Here is a 16,666-nt window from a genome sequence, read left to right as displayed (position 1 = left end):
TATTCAAAATTTAAAAGTAAAATAATTTTACCTTTAAGAATCACCTTTTTTGGATTTAAAATAATGTAAAATCAAATAAACAGTTTAAATAAAAAAACTGTACAGCATATTTTTTTTCTTTCATACAATATAAAATAAAAAAAAAAAATTTCAATTATAAGTTTTTTACTTTTATTTAATTTTTATATTTAAATATAAAATTTTACTATTACCATTATTCTAATATTTTTTTATATAATTTAGTATTCCTGTTAATACAATTTATTTGTCTGGATAAAATATTTGTTCTAAGGTATGATTCTTTTTATTTAATATATTTCAACTTATTTTTATTATTTTATATTAAAATTTTGATTGTTTATTGAAGATCAGAAAATTGTTTGTTATTTTAATAAATAAAGACTTGTAAAATTTTTTTAAGTATAAATATTAAATAAAAGTAAATAACTTATAACTAAAATTTTTTTTTACTTTATATTAGAGTTCTGAATAGGTCAGGTCAGGTCAAGTTATATCAGATTATCTGTTTGATCTGACCTGAACTGAAAGTCTGAAACCTGAAAATTTTCAGGATTTTTATTAAAATATCAAAAAAAAATGGTGCAAAACATTTTTTTTTGAAATATTGTGATTCACTTTTTTATATTAAAATCATATAAAAAGGTGAATCGCAATTAAGGTTGCTTGTCTAAACCTCTTCAAAATCCTACGATTAGTTTCGTCAAAATTTTACTATAGATTTATTATAGTTTCAGCAGAGTTTCGGCAGTTTCGGCATTTATAATAAGTTTCGGCAGTTTCGCCTTTCTCCAAAGTTTCGCCAGTTTTTTAATATAACTTTAATATAGTTTCAGCAGAATTTCGCTTTTCGGCGAAACGCCATCTTGCCTAAACCCCTAGGTTTTGGCAAGCAACCTTAATCGCAATACTGCAACTAACTTTTTTTATATAAAATAATTCACTTTTTATATATAAAATCAATATAAAAAAGTGAATTTTGATACTGCAATTCATTTTTTATATATAGAATTAATATAAAAAAGTGAATTCTGATATTACAACTCACTTTATTATATAAAATCAATATAAAAAAATGAATTCTAACATTGCAACTCACTTTTATTATATAAAATCAATATAAAAAGTGAATTATAATACCATAACTCATTTATATTATAGTTTCAACTTTCAGGTCAATAGGTTAATCAGGTTATATTGATGTTACTGATGCTGAATTGCAATTGTTAAACCTGATCTGATAAATTCAAGTCAACCTGTCAGGTTATCTGAATTTAATCAACCTATTCAGAACTCTACTTTATATTATACAAAAGAAATAAACTATTTATTTAGTTAATTAAATGTCTATATCCCTATGAAAAAAAATTTCTTTAAAATATACTTAAAATGTACTTATATATTTTAAAATATATCTAAAATGTACTTAAAATTTTTAAATGTACTTATAATATACTTAAAATTGCAATTTTAAGTATATTTAAAGTATAAAATTTTATACTTAAATTACATTTAAAATATACTTAATTGCAATTTAAATATAATTTAAGTGCACTTTAAATATACTTAAAATTGCAATTTTAAGTATATTTAAAGTATATTTTAAAAATACATAAGTATAATTTAAGTATATTTTAAAGAAATTTTTTTTTATAGGGTATACAAACTACAGTTTAAATCCAAAAAGTATGATTTTTAGGGATAAAATTATTTAATTTTAGATTGCACAAAATTTTAAAAATTTCAGAAATTTTCTTAGGAAAAATATATGATTATTTAGATTAATATATATTGATATATATATTATATAATTGTTACTATTTACTAATAATATATTAAAAAATTAAAATTATTTATTAATTGAAAATTTACATTTTTAAAAATAATTATATTTTTGAAAAAATTGAGAATCTTTATTAAAATTTAATTATAATTATACTAAATTTTAATAGAATATTTAGAATTTATTATAAAAAAAATTTTTATTATTTATAATTTGTAATTTTAAATAATATTTTTGACTTTATATAAAAATTTAATAAAATAATTATTTTAAAAAATTTATGATATAAGTAAAATAAAGTAATTACTAATATAACCTTTATAAAATAAAATGGTTTTAAATTATAGGATTTTCTTTTTTTTGAATATAATAATCTTTAAAGTAACTATTCTTATTACAACATAAAATCATATTACATTTTATATAATATAACTGAAATTAAGTTAAAAAAAAATAATACAATATTTTAAAATTTTGAAATTTCAATTTGCAAATTAATTTATAATTTAATTTTAATAATAAATAAAATTAATAATTATATATTTTGAATAAATTATTAATTGAAGGGACTATTTGGCTGAAACAAATAGCTCTAATAGAAAGGACAACATTAATATAATAACTTATACAATGCTACATTTATGTCGAACATTAGAGTACAGAATAACAAAAACAAAAACAAAAACAAAGCTAACATAGAAAATATAGACAGTTTTTTATATAGTCAACGAATACAGTATGAGAAACAACAACAAATAGATTTAGACGCGTTGTACCTTACACTCCACATTGGAACCCATAACATTAACGGATTGGCAGGGGACAATGCAAAACTTTATGGAATTCTAAGTTGGATGCAAGAAAACCAGATAGACATTATGGCCTTGAATAAAACTAATTTAGACCAAAAGAACGGGTTTTTCAAAACGCCTAATAGTCTTAAAGAGCAATTTCATATATATTGGTCAAGCAAACAGAACGACAAACATAAGGGTTCTGGAGTAGCGTTAATTTGCTCAAGGAAATGGAATAAACATTATCAAGGACACAAATTCCATTCACCATATCTACTCTCAGCATACTTTCTGTTCAGAAATGTTTTATTCTGTATATGGATTGTTTACGCGTCACCACAAATTAAAACAATCCTTCACGATACCCTGGAACTACTTAAAAGGGAAATGAGCGATGAAACTATAAAAAAAAAATCAAACAATATTGTACACATATTAATGGGAGATTTTAATTTGATCTCAAATGGTCATATCGATCGTACACCACCGCAACATATATCAAAACCCAAAATTTTTAATGATCGATGGCAATGGGAAGTGGCTTATAGATTCTTATAGAAAGCTTAATAAAGAAGTACCAGGAAACACTTATCACAGAGAGGGTGTAAGCACGAGAATAGACCATTTTATCGGATATCAGAAAACATAATAATTTAATGAATTTCTCAATTACCCCTCAACGTTTATCACACATAGTGACTACGATATAATTACATTAACCATGGACACCTCTATCCTCATAAGAAACAATAGGAAAAATACAGTATATGATAAATTACCCATTGGTAACGCCCACACCAGAGTCTTGTATGATTGTGATGACATTAAAACGGAAAAGTGGGATAAATTCTGACTTAATATAAAAAGTCAACTAAACTCTCTAGATCAAGAAATAATTGAGGATAAAGTCAATATAAAGGAGTATTCTCAAGAAGATATAGATAGATATTGTGATAAACTCAATAGTGTTATAGTCAGCGCAGCGGACTCAGAACTCCCTAGGAAAGTCATCAGACTTCATAATACCTTCATACGTTATAATAAGAAAAAGACGAGACCAGAACGTCATACAAATAAGCTGCTTAAATTATTACATAATTATTATTATGGCAACCAACAAATGACCACATCTGTGGGCGCCAAATCCAGATGGGCTAGAAAAATTGCCAAATATAATCAAGACTATGTTACATCGACCGATGACTATAACAAATGTAACATAGTCATACAGGATATGTTTTCAGAAAACTGGTTTGACAATCTAAAAAAAAGTGAATTATCGCCAAGAGCAGATTATAAAAAATTCAAAGCAACAGAGACGAAATCCATTAAAGATAAAATAGAGAAAAGAGTTGAAATTACACAAAAAGACCAAACAACATGGCTTTCTAGCATATTAGATAGAAACACTCACGCCAATATAGTTATAGATAAGGTGTTAGTGAACGAAGAATCAGAAGGTTCAACTAAGAGACTGGCTACAGAACCGGGAGAAGTTAAGGAAGCAGTAGACAATGATTTCGCGAGCATGTTTAGGAAAAGGAACACACTTGAGAATTCTTTGACGCCGCTTTGGCAACAAATTTACGAATCTGCAGGCAAATTTAAAGAAGTAATGGAAGCTACAATAGAAAAGGTTACTATGGAAGAATGGAACAATACCGTTAAAGATTTAAATAAAAATTCGACTGCAGGGTTGTCTGGTATTAACTACAAAATAATTCTACAATTACCTGAGGAAATAGTCATCCTCTTGGTCAAGTTCAGAAATCTGACATTACAAACTGGACTTATACCAAAGGCATGGAAAACATCGATCATTCTCCCTATTCCTAAGCCCACCAACTTTGAATATAATATTTTGAATACTCGACCTATTGCATTGCTGGACTGTTTTCGGAAGACCTTCACAAAGATGATCACGAACAGGTTGAGTTCAGTTATGAAATGATATAATATACTACAGGGATACAATTGTTTCAGTTTACCCGGAGAAAGTACAAACGAACTAATACACCTGGTTAATAATTTTATTGAGGATGCCAGAGAAAATAAAAAAGAACTATGGGTCCTCACACAGGACATGAAAAAGGCGTTTGATTCAGTTGGGTTAGAAGTGCTAAATTGGGCATTGCTTCGTATTGACATTCTGGCATCACTGGTTGAATGGATTATAGTCTTTTTCAAACACAGATCCCTTAGAATAGCGCGAGCGTATGGGTTAAGTGATGGATTTATTGGAAATGACGGAATAGATCGGGGCGATGCACTATCTCCGTTGCTATGGCGAATTTTCTATGATCCACTTCTAGTAGGAATACGAACAAACTAAAGACAGCGGATATGAAATGAAAATTACCTGGCCAAATGATATTAATGACCCTACTACATGGACACATTACAGGCTTCAGGTTCCGGTATGTGCATATATGGATGATACGGTATTTTTAGAATCATCGAAATCCAGGATGCAAAAGATAGTAGATATAGCAAATGATTTCTACTTGATTAATGATATCGATATCAATGTTAAGAAATCAGAAATGATAATTATCAACCCGTCAGTGGAAAGGCATGAACAAGTTATTGAATTAGGCCGTGATCGTTCCATAGTTCAAGCCACTAATGACGAAATAAGATACCTTGGGGTCTGGTTTTCTAACAAACCGAGTAGGCGGCGATGGATGCAACGTATGTCCACGACGGTTAAAAGCTTTTGTGATACAGTTCGTAGGAAATTTGTCCCAGCTGGACAATGTATTTACCTAATCAATAGAGTATTGATTCCCAGACTAATATATATAGCCCAAATCATGACACTGTCAGAACATGACTGGAATCAAGTGTTCGCTCCAGTAATGAAATTGGTTAAAAACTGGATGAAACTACCCAAGAATACACCATCGTCTCTATTATTTCATGAGGGGTGTTTAGGTATGAATCACCCATGGAAAATCCATTGTATCAATATTATAACGGATTTAACGATTAGATTGAATAGTGACTCATACGCAGCGATAGCTACACAGATTAGGCTTAGAGACGCGCAGCTTAAATCACTCATCATTGATCCGATTTTTGACTGTGATCTTCACGCAACGTCTTGGATAAAACTTCAAGCCGGAAAAACGTCCCATTCAACGCTTTGGTAATAGCTAAATCCCTTGACATTTCAATGGTGATAGATCCGATTGATAGATCAACTTGGAGTATATCAGGAGGAAAGAGCTGATATTAAAGTTCTTTAAACAATATCAGCTTACGAAGTATATATATAGAATTAACCAAAGTTCACATTACCCAATATTTTATATTGATCAATTGTTTATTAGGGGAACACATCTTATGACATGGAAACAATATCGTAGTTTAGCACTACTCCCGGTGCAAGGAAGGATAGCTAGATGGTACCGTGATGTGGCTCATTTGTGCACATTAAGGACAGATAATTTAACAGTAAGCAATGATCTGGAGATTACGAAAGTTAACCTTTGGGCCTTCTTATTAGATATTATACTGGATGCATGACGCAAACAACATCAGGAAATTATATAGTGCGAAAAGTTGCGCAAGTTTACACATCATAATATTTCGTAAGCTTCCAGACCCGCCGCAAGTTTGCGTAAGCGTAATATTTCGTAACTTTTTAAAATATTTCAAAATATTACGATATGCAAAGCTTCGTAATTTTACGATTTGTAATATTCCGTAATTTTGCGGTTCGCAATATTTCGTAATTTTACATAATATTTCGTAAGTTTTCAGATCCGCCGCAAGTTTGCGTAAGCGTAATATTTTGTAACTTTTTAAAATATTTCGAAATATTACTGTATGCAAGGCTTCGTAATTTTACGATTCGTAATATTCCGTAATTTTACTGCGTAATACTTCGCAACTTTTTAAAATATTTCGAAATTCTATGATGCGTAATGTTCCATAATTTGACGATTCGTAATATTCTGTGATTTACACAACTTAATATTTCGTAATATTTCAAAATATTTCGATAAATAATACTTCATTTTCTGTACTATAAGTTTATATAATGTATGTTTTATTAGATATAATCATAAAAAATTACAAGTATTTATTAATATATACAGAATACATAAAAGTAAAAAAGAGAAAGAGTAGAGTAACAATATTATTAGACGTAAAAAGAAGAGAAACAGCTATAGTAACGTTAGTATTAGATATAAAGATAAAAGAAATATTGTTATTATTGTTAGTATTAAGGTAAAAAGAGTTAAAGAAACAGTAAAAGGAGTAAAAGAAACATGGATATTATCGTTAGTATTAAAGTACAAGTAAAAAGAAATAAAGGAAACGTAGATAGTATTGTTAGTATTACGACATAAAGTAACAAAGAGGTAAAAAAAACGCGTTAATATTAAAATAATTAGTATTAATAAATAAATATTTCTATACCTGCAAAGTAATTGAACAAAAGAATAAAGAAATAAAGAGAAAGGAAAAAATAAACATGTTGTTAGTATTGTTAGTATCGTTAGTATTAAAGTACAAGTAAAAAGGAATAAAGGAAACATGGATATTATTGTTAGTATTACGATACAAAATAACAAAGAGGTAAAAAAAAATGAAAATAATTAGTATTAATAAACAAATATTTCTATACCTGCAAAGCAATAAATTATGAAATATATGTAAATATATTGTATATAATTAAAGAAATAATAGAAAGAAGAGACAAAAAAATTAAAAATATTGAACAAAAGAATAAAGAAATAAGAAACAAAAATAAATAAGACAAAAACGCGTGCGTGATTAAATGATTAAATGATGCAAGGATCAGCCTAATTTTGATTGGCCAGAAATCATGTACATCGTATAGCGGGTGTGACATAAATAAATCGTGACTGAAATTTGTGTTCAATTTGTGTTCAATTTGTGTTGATAATTCTGGTAAAAAATTATTAATTTTAGCCAAATTTCGTTAAATTTGTTAAATTTGTGTTGAGTTTGTGTTGAATTTGTGTTGCGTAATTTTTTATTTATCACAAGGGGATGATATTTAGTAATTGCATGTACGACGTACAAGATTTTTTTTATGAATTTTTTAAGAAATGTACGCAAAATATTTAATCAGAATATAATTGTTTTATTTTTAAATATGTGATTTTTTTTTAAAAAAAAAATTGATTTTTTTAAAATTCAATAGAATGTGCTAATAATAAATTGGTTTATTTTTAAATATAATATATTGATATTTATATTTAAATAACCAAAACATGTACATGATTTTTAATTATTTTTAATTGAAATCAAACTAAGATTTTTTTTTTAAAAAAAAATTAAAATAAATTAAGTGATTTATATTTATATTTAGAATCATGATATTTATATTTAGATAATCCATATCCGCATGAGATTTAATTAATATGTTTAATGATGAAAAGTCTAATAAATTAAATTTTAATTGAAACGAGAAATAAAATCAAACCAAAGAGGTATTGTTCAAATTTTATTTAAAGTGACATTTTACGACTTTCTTTCAAATTTTTACTCATCCCAAAATCAAATTACTAATAATGCCTCGCCACACACGTCGTCGTTCCCACTATAACGTCCATTGGAACTGGGCTATGATGGACGAACTTGTTGACATACGCCGAGACAGAAACTGCGCCTACCACAATATTAATGGTAGAAGCCGCCAAGATTTTTGGGACTCTGTTGCCAATAGGTTCATATGACTAATATCTATAATTTCTTTAAGAAAGAATTTAAATTCAAATTAACCAATCCATTTAATTGAATCAGAATAAATAGAATATTTCGAACGAGGATTTCCGGGCAACAGTGCAGCCAAAAGTGGAGGAACCTCGTCAGGGATTACCATGTAAGTAAATAAATAACATTACATTCATATAAATTAAATGTATTTACCGAATATTCAAACTGATTTTGATATTTAGAACTATGTCCTTTATCGTAATGGTAACCCTGGGCGGCGGCTGTGGACGCGTACCGGCGCAAAATATTATCGCGAATTTAGAACGAGATTTTGGGAGAGGCCGGGTAATTATACTATAATAAAATTTATAATTAATATTTACGTTCATGTTTTAAATTTGATAAATTTGATCAATTTTAGTCACGCGTGACGATCGTGAGGCAAGGAGAAACTTACCTACGTATCGTAAAAGAAGATAATTATTTTTATTTTTTTATTATTTATTAAGTGAGTAGCTAGGCCCAGTCCGTACCAAATATCGGCTGGAGACTCACGTTTTTTGGGCTGCGACTGATACTGACGTCCACGCCGTACAGCCTGGGTACTATTTTATAAAATAGTAGCGAACAAGTATCAAATGTGTATTTTTTTTATTAAGTTATAATAAAAATTAGAATTTACTTTAATTTTTAACATAAAAATTGTAAATAATAAAAAATTCGTAAATAAAAATAAATTTGCTTTCCCAAACTGGTGTTTATATAAAAGAAAAGGTGTTTATATTATTTTTGATTATTCAATAGTATCGCATGCCCCTTGTATACGTTCTACTGCATATGCAGTTTACAATCTCGTAAATTTTCGAAATATTTCAACCGTAATATTACGCAGGTTTACAGTTTCGTAAATTTTCGAAATATTTTAACCGTAATATTACGCAGGTTTACAGTTTCGTAAATTTTCGAAATATTTCAACCGTAATATTACGCAGGTTTACAAGTTTCGTAAATTTTCGAAATATTTTAACCGTAATATTACGCAGGTTTACAGTTTCGTAAATTTTCGAAATATTTCAACCGTAATATTACGCAGGTTTACAGTTTCGTAAATTTTTGAAATATTTCAACCGTAATATTACGCAGGTTTACAGTTTCGTAAATTTGCAGAATATTTTGACCGTAATATTGCGTAAATCTTATGATATTGAAAACTTATGTAATATTTTAACCGTAATATCACATAAATCTTACGAAATTGTAAACTTACGTAATATTTTGAAATTTTTCGAAATATTATGCCATAAACTTTCGTAAACTTACAAAATCGTAAACTTACGCAATTTTTCGCGCTATAAAATTTCCTGATGAAGTAATTTTTGTTAGAGAGCCTTTGGCTAATTCAGATGCATGGTTAATTGGCAAAGTCAACAAAATACATCATCATGAACAGGGGATTTCAGTTAGCTATCGTCCAGGATACAATGATAATGGAACAATTGGATGGCAGGACAACGGACGAGTTATACGGCTCATTTCTGTAAGAGCAGCTAGATAGAGTCTCTAATTCGCGTGGTTGGAGTTTTCCTAGTGAATGGTTATCTTCAACTCATCATCTTGACACTTTGATACCCGGAGATAGAGCACCAACATCAGCGCCAAGCCCCGTAATTAGCCTACCATTGGTTCATGACATATGGATTCACAGATGGATAGATGATGATAACTTGAAATCAAAACTTATGGATATTAGAAATATATTAGAAGAGAGAATATCGGTAGAATACTACACAGATGGTTCGCTTAGGATAAGTATCCCTACATCAAGGGATCAACAAGATCCCAATTTAGTGCATACAAAAATGGGTGCGGCGTTCTGTGTCAATGATGAATCCGCCCTATCTGCCCAAGCAAATTTATCATTATGGCCCTCTTCTACACGTGCAGAACTAGTGGCTATTTTTCTGGCATTACTCACAAGTCCTATGAATGCAAAAATTAAGATATATACAGATAGTCAAAGTGCCATCTATATGATTAATAATAGACATAATAAATCGGGGAGAAAATTACTGAAACAGTCTAATTCTTTAATTTTACTTAAGATAGATATTCTTTTACAGGAAAAAAAGATGGATCTAGTGTTAGTGAAAGTTAAGGGACACAGTGGAGATGTTATGAATGAAATGGTAGATAAATTAGCTAAAAACACAAGTAATGACAGTGGTTACTTTAACAACAGATTTAACTATAGCAATAGGAAAGTCAGATTTTTTCCAACTTTTAAACAGATCCCCATTGAATACAACTTGAGGAAATTTATCAAAACTCTAATGAATACTAAAGTGGCAGCAGAATGGTCAATGCTAAAAGCAAATGGCCATGAAATTCCAATTGATTGGAATATAACTTGGAACTTAATTCATAGATATAAAGGGTTTAATTGTATTTCAGTTAAAAAACATTGGCACTTAATATTTATTGTTAAACTATTTGCTAAACTTCTTCCTATAGGTACTACTCTTTTACAGCGAAAACCAAATCTATACAAAGAGTTTGTCTGTCCAAGGTGCAATGCTAATAAAGAAGAAAACAGACATCATTTTATTGAATGTGAGGCCAATAAGGACTTATGGCCTATAATCAAAAGCAGAATGCAAAATGATGTGATTTCCATAATTCAAAAAGGGAGTAATACAACAGAAGATACACCTAAGAATATAAATAAGAAATTAAACCAGATACTAGGAACACAACATGATGATATCAAATTTCTTGATTTCTGCTCATTGGCCTTGGAAGCTAAGATTAACACTAATTTTTCCAAAATATCAAAACAAATATTTGGATTCTCAGAGTCAAAAAACATTTTATTTTTGGCCTCACTTTTGGATTCCTTCATCATTCACTTTAAGGAATTAATTTGGTTGCCTAGATGTAATGCCACTAATGCATGGGAAAAGGCTAAAAATATTGGAAAAAAAGACAAATTAAATGAATCTGAAAATATGGATCGTTATTTTAAATCCCCTCATCAACAGATCAAGCAATTAAAACAGAATAAACAACAATTAAAGAAGAATAATATAACAAATTCACAGGAAGATCAAATGGTAGAATTTGGTGATACATTATTGGAATTGGATTCAGTACAGCCTGAAAACTTAAAAAATGAAAATCTCATATTATCAAAATGCTATAGAATGAAAAAAAAAGCTCAAGATCAAATGTGTTTATTAATTAATAATAACTGGTGGTTTAGTTGGGCTTATATAAAGACAAAAAAGGTTGTTAACAATGTTATAATTGATTTAGCAACAGTATAATTAATCTTAAATTGGATATATACCAAATTTGAAAGGAAAAAGGGAGGAAAAAAAAAAAAAATATATATATATATATATATATATAATAATAACAACAACTTCTATAATATAATCAATAGACATAATTTTAATTATTTTTATTCTATAATCAATAGATACAACACTAATTATTCTTATTCTATATTTATTCTTATCCATATTTTGATGATTGCATCCTACTGGGTGGATATAGCTTATGATAATTTGTTTGTATGGTATATAAACTACATATCAATAAAGCATATATAAATCATTAAAAAAAAAAAAAAAATAATTATATATTTTTATAGTTAAAATGTAAATCAATTTATCTGTAAAATTATATGATAATTTGTAAATTTACGGTTTAAAAAATAAAAAGTATTTTTTATATGATTAAAATTAATTAGTAGTTAAATTAATAAAATAAGTTTTTATTACATTATTCTAATTAATAAATTATAATCAGATAATAAAATTAATTTTAAAAACTTTAATTAATATAATTTTAAAGTTAATTAACCAAAATATTTTAATTTTAAAGGTTTAAAATTAAAATTAAAATTAACTAAAATTATATTATATTATATAATTTTAAATACAGTCAAATTAAAATCTCACTTAATTTAATAAAAATTACTAAAAAAAATTTAAAATTTACTAGTAATTTTACTAATAATTTTATTAGTTAATTAATTTAAAAAAAAGCTAATTGTGACTAAATAACATAATTATATTATTTAATTATATTAAATTAATATTTATATTAAATTAAATTATTTAGTAATAAAATAACCTAGATATAACTAAATAATCTAAATATAACTAAATAATTTAAATATAACTAAAAAATCTAAATATAATTAAATATAACTAAATAATATAAATAGATATAACTAAATAATTTAAATATAATCAAATAATTTAAAGTTAATAATTTAAATATGATTAAATAATCTAATTAAATAATTTAATTATACCAATTTCTTATTTTTCCTACTATATTCTTTATTTTTGAAATTACTTTCTTTACTATTTTTCTATTTATTATTTATAATCATATATATGATTAAATAACTAAATATAACTATGATCAAATAATCTAAATGCACTTATTTTTATTATGCACTATACAAAAATCTTGCCTATTATTAAGATAGGTTATTCTATGGCTTAAGGTAAAGTTTAAAGGTTCTACTATAAAAGAAAATTTTATATTACATTGTTATAATTTTTTTTCCTTTTTAGTTAATTAATTAATAGAATTTAAGCAAACCCTAAAGTAGTTTTATATAAAAGTGAAATTTCTACCAGTAACATATTTTAGTAGTAGACGAGATTCTGCTATATATCTATAAATATTTTCTATTATAATTTATATTAGTAGACATCTATTCAATTACTAAATAGATGTTCACTTATTGGCAGTTATTTGCAATCATTAAAGCTTTAGATTATTAAATATTTATTAGCCTTTTTTTACACTCTTTTATTATTAAGAAATTGGTTATATGTTAGCGTCTTTTATTTTATTTTTCACTGTAAAAAAAAAATATTGCATTAAATAGTACAGTAAAGTTGCAGTTAATTTTAATTAGTTCTATAATATAATTCTGACTAATTTTTAGACATGTAATTTGAGAATCTAATTCAATACCATAGTAGTTAAGAATGCTTGCCAAAACTATACATGCTGCCCAAATTATTTTGGGATGCCATAATTATAATTTGGGATGCCATAATTCATTCGGTTTATATATAATTTACTATGTAAAGTGCCAAAATAATTTGGGATGCCATAATTGAATTTGGGATTTTACTTATAATTACGGCAGTCCAAAATAATTTGGGTGGCATGTATAGCCAAAACTATTTTTTTAAAATTTTAAAATTTAATCTGAAACTATTTTTTATAATAAAATTAATTATCTAAACTGTTTTTATGTTTTTTTGAAACTAATTATAATTAGAAAAGTTTCAGATTTACCAATTTTTTTTCATTAAAAATAAAATTTTTGAGTTTCAGATTTTTGAATTTTATCATTAAATAAGTTTTGGCAGTAATACTAATAGTAGTATTATCATATTATAGTAGTATTATAGAACTATTATAAATTGGTAAAAAACTGTTATAGAACTGGCAGAGTGTTAAAAGTATTCTTTTAGTTTGCTAATTTTATGTTATTTTTATGGAATCTATGCTAGCTTGGATGCTAAAATATTATATCCAAAATTATCATAATTTATTATATTTATTCATTCTACTGCACCTTAATATATTTTAAATTTTGAAAACATTTCCAGTATCTTTTTAGCATTTTCTTGTTAACTTTTTGCAACTATTTTATGGTTTAATACCCAAAAAAATATCTTAATAAATAACTGTAATCCAGTAATAAATTTTGGACATAATTTTTAATTTTAAAATTTTAAATAAGATTTTGAATATAAAAAAATTATTCAAAATTCTATCCAAAACTTGTCTAAAATGTTCAATTGTCTGTACTGTTGTATCAATTCTAAAAATGAATAATGAATCAGCATTAAGTAATAATACTTTATTTACATATTATCATTGCTAGTTTTACTTTAATTACCTATTTGTTATCGAAGTGAGATAAACTTCTAAAGTTTTTAAAATATATTTATAAAATGTAATAAGTACTTAATTATAGTTTAAACTGGGTTGAAACAATAAGTATATATATACTAATTTTTGAATATCTCTATAAAATTTTTTGAATATATTTATAGATATATTCTGAAGTATATCTTTATATAGTAGTACTTTCAACTTTTTGAGTTAATTAATTTATATTTCTTGTATCTATATACTATAATAACTATATATTTTGTTCAAATTATTTTGGAATGCTATAGTTATAATTTCAAATGTTGTAATTCATCCAGTTTATATATAATTTATTATATAAAATACCAAAATAATTTGGGATGCTATAATTGAATTTGGGATTTACTTATAATTATAGCAATCCAAAATAATTTGAATAATATATATACTGTACATTTATTTAGATTTTATTTTAAAATCTTTATAATGTAAAAAAGCTATATAAAAATGTACCTAAAAGTTATATATAAGAATTTTCATAGGTAGTTAGATACTTTCAGTTGTATTTAAAAGATTTCATAATTTTTCATTTTCTGCTAATAACTAAAGATGTTAGCCGTAATTCAAAAAAGTGTTGTAATACAAAATTTTTATATACTATAATTAATTAAGGCTATAAAAATCTTATAGCCATAATTTAAAATTTTTTAAAAAATAATTAAGGCTAATATCTTCTAGTAACTATATTGAAGCCAACTTAGTTAGCTTTTTCTAATGGTAATATTTCATTGTTTTATATTTTTTTGTATACTTATTGCAAAATCCATATATGGAATTAGTTAACTTATTGCATTCTTTGCAACCTAAAATTACAATGAACTTTATATTCTTTTATTTAATAGCATCTTCATTCTTCAATTGTACACTTTTCCAGTCCTAAGAATATATAAACACACAGGTCGAAAAGTGAAAAATCAGGCATCAATCAGTCACCAATCAGTCACCAATCAGATACCTGATTGGTGACCGATTGGTGCCTGATTGGCATTTTCGCCAAATACCGTCACCAATCAGGCAGTTTGCTAACTTTTGATCCAGTGATCAGAAAAGAATGAAATATAGCTCATTGAAATCGTCTTAACAAGACAAATCTAATGGTAGTAAAATCGCATCTCTAGGATTAATAGTTAATAAAAAACTAAATAAAATATAAATGATACATTTTTATTTTTATATTTTACTTAATTTCTCATCAAGTATTAATCCTAGAAATGCGATTTTACTACCATTAGATTCGTCATGTTGAGACGATTCCAATGAGCTATATTTCATCCTTTTCTGATCACTGGATCAAAAGTTAGCAAACTGCCCTGATTGCTATTCGTGAAAATGCCAATCAGGCACCAATCGGTCACCAATCAGGCATCAATTAGCTACCTGATTGGTGACCGATTGGTGCCTGATTTTTCACTTTTCGACCTGTGACAATTATAAAATTTTCATATATATATATATTGATTAATAATTCTAGAAAATTAATTTTATTTTAAACTTTTTTCTTATGAATATTATATCTCAAGTTTTGTTATAGCTATAAATCTTTCAAAAAAATGATCCAATCAGAACTTTCAGAATTCTTTGACATATCTACCTCCTACTATTGTAAGTTTAAAGCCTTTAATATAGATGCATGCCTATATAAATTTGTGATGATAGTATTAGACCAAGGAATTTTTTAAATGCAAATAATGTGGATAGTATTAAAGCTATACTTTTAAATCATAAAGGCTATTTTTTACATAAGTTTATTGATGAAGATGAACTACTTCACCCTGTTATAGTTTTTGATTTACCAATAAAAATATTTCTAAAATGAGATAAAAAAACTATAACTATTATTAAAAGTAATGATGCAAACAAAATATTTCTTCATGTTTCAACTTTTAGCATAAGACTTCCAAATATTGCTTAAGTCATAATATTTATTAAGCTTATTTATAAAAAACTTCTGACAGCTTTACAAGTAAATAATAGCATTATTGATAATATAGCAAACAAATGTTTATTTTTTTTGTGAATGCTTAGATCATTTAAATATAATGAAAAAACAGAAGAGTATATTTATGTAAAAAAGCTATTCATCCAAAAAATGGAACTATTTTTGATTTCATGATTTGTCCACCCAATGATAAATCAGAAGTTGTAGAAAGCTCTTTATTAGATGTTGCAAAGTTAGAAGTCACTTAGACAGAATTCGATTTTGTGAAATTATTACTCAGAGATAATTGTATCAAAGGGTATACTCTCTCATTTCCTTCAGATAGCATTTCTGACTTGTTTTTATTGACATGCAACTTTCCATTACACTGTTCATTATATTATTGGGCACATACAAATGAAATGCATATATCATACAAAATAAAAATTATATAGATTTTATTGTCATTATGCCAATCAGAATCAG

This window comes from Rhizophagus irregularis, chromosome 14 (assembly GCF_026210795.1).
Source record: "Rhizophagus irregularis chromosome 14, complete sequence".
Classification (NCBI taxonomy): domain Eukaryota; kingdom Fungi; phylum Glomeromycota; class Glomeromycetes; order Glomerales; family Glomeraceae; genus Rhizophagus; species Rhizophagus irregularis.
Note: the sequence above shows the minus strand (reverse complement) of the source record.